Source organism: Spea bombifrons, chromosome 1 (genome assembly GCF_027358695.1).
Source record: "Spea bombifrons isolate aSpeBom1 chromosome 1, aSpeBom1.2.pri, whole genome shotgun sequence".
Classification (NCBI taxonomy): Eukaryota; Metazoa; Chordata; class Amphibia; order Anura; family Pelobatidae; genus Spea; species Spea bombifrons.
In genome coordinates, this window is record NC_071087.1 from 142,467,558 (window position 1) to 142,473,662 (window position 6,105).

A 6,105-nucleotide genomic window follows, 5' to 3' on the forward strand; every position below is an offset into this window, starting at 1 on the left:
GTTTCATAAAAAAAAAACCCACTTTGTCCTGCAAGAAGAGCCATGTTGTCGCTTATTATTTCATAGCTATCAAGAATTCTTACCAAACATTAAACACGGCTACAGGAAAAATTCCTAAAAATAAAACACACAGAAAAATATCCCCTGAAAGTTTTTTTTATCCTGATTTCTCCCTAAATTCCAAATATTGAAAGTGATGGCAATGTATGTACTTCTTACACAGGGGTGTACCTAGAATATTTGGCACCCGAGGTGGATTTTGTATGTGAATGTGTAACTGGAAATAAAATAAAAATCTGAAAGTACTGAACAGATATGGTACAGCATAACTCCCATTACTACTGTATTCACTGAGCCAGACATTGATGTGGTAGCCATCTGCCCCTAAAACAGCCTGCCTGTGCCACCTCTGGCCCTGAATCAGCCTCCTGTGCCAAGTCTGCCCACAACAGCCTGCCTGTTTGTACACAGATCAAATGCAGTTTAGGCACACAAAGTGTTAAACCTGATCATGTTGCTAAACCTTTGCGGATTCTACCACATCAGTATTCTGGGCATGATGGTAGCTGAACAAAGTGTCGCTTTTTTGTAATTTTATGTTTGGAGGAAAGGTGTTTTATACTGAGGAAAGTCATTGTAAGTTATATCCAAGAAACCTCTGCTGTAGAGTTGCACATAGGGGTATAAAAAAAAAAAGCTTTAGTAGATCTCTAATTGGATTATTTTTTCAGTCTTTAAAAACCTCTAAAAGTTCATAATGTTTAGTTTTTAAAACTTGTGTGTGCAGAGCCCTGTTTCTGTAACTATTATGTGATATACTATACTTGTACAGCACTGTAGAATGTGATGGCGCTATATAAAACAATAATAAAAACAAAGCAGAAATCATTGTAGTTTCTGTCTATCAGTGCCTGTTTATGCTTTATTAAGATAAAGTGCATTCATGTAGTAAGTACAGAAATCATAGACATTTTGATTGGGGTACAATATAGGTATGAATACTTTAGGACAGAAGATCCCTGGCCCATATAGCCTACAGTCCCATTGACACAAAATAAAACCCAATTTTCTCCAGTTTTACATTACTTTTTACAGATATGTATTTCTTTTTCTTGGAAATGTCCTTAAGGGCCCAATGGCCCAATAGCCCAATAGCTCACATTACAAAGTCACCCCTCCAGAAGTGGGAGCGCTCCGGTTAGCCTGACTTGGGAGGTTCCCACGCAGTGACGTACTGGTGATGACAGAGCGGCCCTGGCTATTTGAAGTCTGCTGCTGGCCAATGACGTAAGTGTGGTTGGCGTTTGGATATCCTGGGCCACACATAGTGTGCGGATGGGCATATCCAGCATTTGCCAGATAGCCAGTCCTGACCTGTTCTGTGGTATGTCAGTGGCTTAGTAAGATGAACATATTTGAAATCTTACCTGAAGTCAGAGGATTGATTATAGTAATACCTAACCATAGTGCGCTCCAGTGACCATATCTTTCACCGTTTTGAACACTCTATGATGGAGAAACATGACACGCCATGGGCGTAGCAGCCTGGTTATTGTTATGTATTTAAACATCATTTATAGCAAGGCTGAAGGCTGAAGCATTTAGTTTACAAATATTAACTTCTAAAGATATAATACCGTTTCATTACGGGTAGTGCTCCAGCACACTGGCAACCAGGAGGTGTGATCGGCTGATCTCTTTCAAGACGGAAATGGGGGGTACAAATGCAAAAAAAAAATGGAAAAATTAATTTAAAGGAGACAATCAGCACCCATATGCGCTAAAGCATAAATGGTGCAGTTATTTTACTCTGTAGAACACTTTCAAAACAATTGGAGAAGACAATACAATTTTTCAACAACATAGTGAAGTATACATAATTACAATTTCAATAAAAAAGTAACAGTTAATGCATTTCTATTATAATTTGGCTTCATGTAGACTTTTACTATGTACAGAAATAGAATTAGAACTCATAGCAATAAACATCCAGTGTCTAATTTAACCAGAATCATGATGTGTTGATGAGTTGGTTCAGATTGGAATCACCTGGACCGTTTTCTTGTAATAAATAAACCCTGAAAGTTGTGCATTCTGTGTAACTTGAATACTGCTTGGTTGCATTTGAAAGTTCATATTGTTTGTCATGATCTTTTAGCTCGGGAATGGCTTCTGGGGTGTCTAATGATGAGGAAGTGGATGTCATGAGCATCAAGGAGTTTGACCCGGTAGAGATGGAAAAAAAAAATGTCATTTTTAAATATTGACTTACATCAATGTGCTGCAGAACAAAATGAAAAACATGCCGCCATACGCCAGCAATTGGGGAACAAGTACAAGTTTGTACAGGAGTAGAGCTTAGTGTCCAGTGGGTTGTACTCCTCCATATGAAGATCATATTAAACACAACCCAACATGTGCCTTTATCAGAGGCAAAGATGTTGGTAACATCTCTAAGTATGACGTGCGTGTTCAGCTGCCAGAGCACAATCAGGAAAAATTGGGAGAGTTTATAGAAGAGGAAATTAGGTTAACATCCTTTGTTGGTTGGCCTTTCTATGCCAAGATCCCACCAGATATACTCGCTAAAGAAGGATTCTTCTTTACAGGTGAGGATAGAATGTTTTGATTAGCTGAAGCTCCGTAGGTCACTTTATACGGTATATACAGCATTACAGCTGTGCTTCCTCTGATAGCAGGAGCAGAAAGAGACAATGCAAAAAAAAAGAGTCATTCATACTACAAAATGACCAAACTGTTCCCACAAAACATATGCAACAATAAAGTATTGTAATAAACTTTCGGAGGGAAGAATGAAATGGCAGGTGTACTTGGGTTTATTCGCTTAATATAATAGAGAATACAAGGGAACTTCAAATTTGGGTGCTGTAACATATTGTACATTGCACATAGTACATCGCTACTCCTTAGGCTAGCTCTAGAACGGCAGCAGGTGGTAGACTTAGTAACCCCACATAAATTATATATTATGGTAATATTTATCAAATAATCATTTTTCACTAGCTGCAGTTTTTCTACATAGTGCTGACATGTTTAACAAAACTGAAAATATTTTTGCTTTTATGTCAATCCTATGTTGGTTTATTGTTCACATTTAATCGATATTAAATAGGCTCACCTCATGTTCTTTCAGCACCATATTACAATACTCAGGGGCGTACCTAGAGTATTTGGCACCCGGGGCGGATCCTGTATGTTGCACCCCCCCCACTTTAAAACTACCTGGCCGAAACTGAATATGACCCCCCACACACCATAAAAAAATCTAACACTTTTATTTAAAGTAAGTAACACACCAAAATAGGACAAAACAATTAAATAACTATATATATAGTTAACAGCAATCACATTCCTATCATGCCCAGGCATACCCAGATTCCAGGAGGCACTCAAAGACTTGGCATGATAGGAGTATGATTGCCCTATCTACCCCTTCTGCCTTATCTACCCCTTCTCACTCCCTTCTCCCTATCTACCCCTCCTAACTATCTTCCCTCTCCCTCTTTGAAGTTCACTTACCTTTCAGGAGTCCTGCGGTGGGGGTGCAAGGCCTCTGTCTCCCAGCTCTGCCACTGTATGGAACAGTATAGAGTGATGGGAGTTATGATGTACTTTAGAGCATAATTATATAATGAAAAATACATTGGAAATGGTACAGCATAACACCCATCACTCTCACACACTTACCAATCCACACACATACCAATCCACACATATACCAATCCACACACACATTCCAATCCACACATATACCAATCCACACACATATACCAATCCACACACACATACCAATCCACACACATACCAATCCACACACATACCAATCCACACACACATACCAATCCACACACACATATGCCAATCCACACACACATATACCAATCCACACACACATATACCAATCCACACACGCACATACCAATCCACACACATATACCAATCCACACACATATACACCAATCCACACACACATATACCAATCCACACACACATATACCAATCCACACACACATACCAATCCACACACACACATACCAATCCACACACACCAATCCACACACACATACCAATCCACACACATATACCAATCCACACACATATACCAATCCACACACACCAATCCACACATATACCAATCCACACACATACCAATCCACACACATACCAATCCACACATATACCAATCCACACATACATACCAATCCACACACCAATCCACACACATACCAATCCACACACACACACATACCAATCCACACACACATATACCAATCCACACACACATATACCAATCCACACACACATATACCAATCCACACACACATACCAATCCACACACACACATACCAATCCACACACACCAATCCACACACACATACCAATCCACACACATATACCAATCCACACATATATACCAATCCACACACATACCAATCCACACACATACCAATCCACACATATACCAATCCACACATACATACCAATCCACACACCAATCCACACACATACCAATCCACACACACACACACATACCAATCCACACACACATACCAATCCACATACCAATCCACACATATACCAATCCACAGATATACCAATCCACACACACATACCAATCCACACACACATACCAATCCACACATACACCAATCCACACACACATACCAATCCACACATATACCAATCCACACACATACATACCAATCCACACACATACCAATCCACACATATACCAATACACACACACATACCAATCCACACACATACCAATCCACACACACATACCAATCCACACATATACCAATCCACACACACATACCAATCCACACACCAATCCACACACATACCAATCCACACATATACCAATCCACACACACATACCAATCCACACACACATACACCAATCCACACACACATACACCAATCCACACACATACACCAATCCACACACATACACCAATCCACACACATACCAATTCACACACATATACCAATCCACACACATATACGAATCCACACACATACACCAATCCACACACACATACCAATCCACACACACATACCAATCCACAATCATACACCAATCCACACACATACACCAATCCACACACATACCAATCCACACACATACCAATTCACACATATACCAATCCACACACACATACCAATCCACACACACATACCAATCCACACACATACCAATCCACACATATACCAATCCACACACACATACCAATCCACACACACATACCAATCCACATACATACCAATCCACATACCAATCCACACACATACCAATTCACACATATACCAATCCACACACACATACCAATCCACACACACATACCATTCCACACACATACCAATCCACACATCCTGTTAAAGACCTCCGGCTCCCTTGAGTGATTTTAAGCCGGGTTCAAGGGAGCCGGTGGTCTGTTAAAGACCTCCGATACCGCTCCCTTGCAAGCCTGCTCCTCCAGCGGCGGACATTACTGTCCGTCTCTGGAGAGGTGCCGGGTGCCGGCAAGTTGGCACCCCCCTGATGAGCGGCAACCGGTGCGGACCGCCCCCCCCCGCCCCCCGCTAGGTACGCTACTGACAATACTTCTATTTTACTGTTTGAACCACAGTAATCCAATTTGATTTTATTTCATCATGATTGAGGAAAGCTCAGTGATAATGTCACAGAAGAAAATATAATAATTACACAAAGCATAAAAGATTTTCACTTATGGTTAAAAATTAGTAACTTATTTCTATATATTAATAATATATATAGCGTGTCTTAATCCCCAGCGCCAGCCATCATTCTTAGATAGAGCAGTCAGTGATGTCATAGACACTGTGATGTCCCAATAGATGCTGTTTGTAAAACTGCTTCCTCCACACACAGTAGTTGCAGCTGCCTTTGGAAAGAGATATTGTGGTTGTTGGTTACCTGTGTGTCGGGGTTATAATTGGGATATCTGAAGACTGCTGGCTACCTGGGATATCTGAAGGTTGCTGTTATTGCAGATTAAGGTATAGGTAACCTGCAAAATGTAGGGATTTCCTTTTTTTTAATTCAACAGAGACTTTATT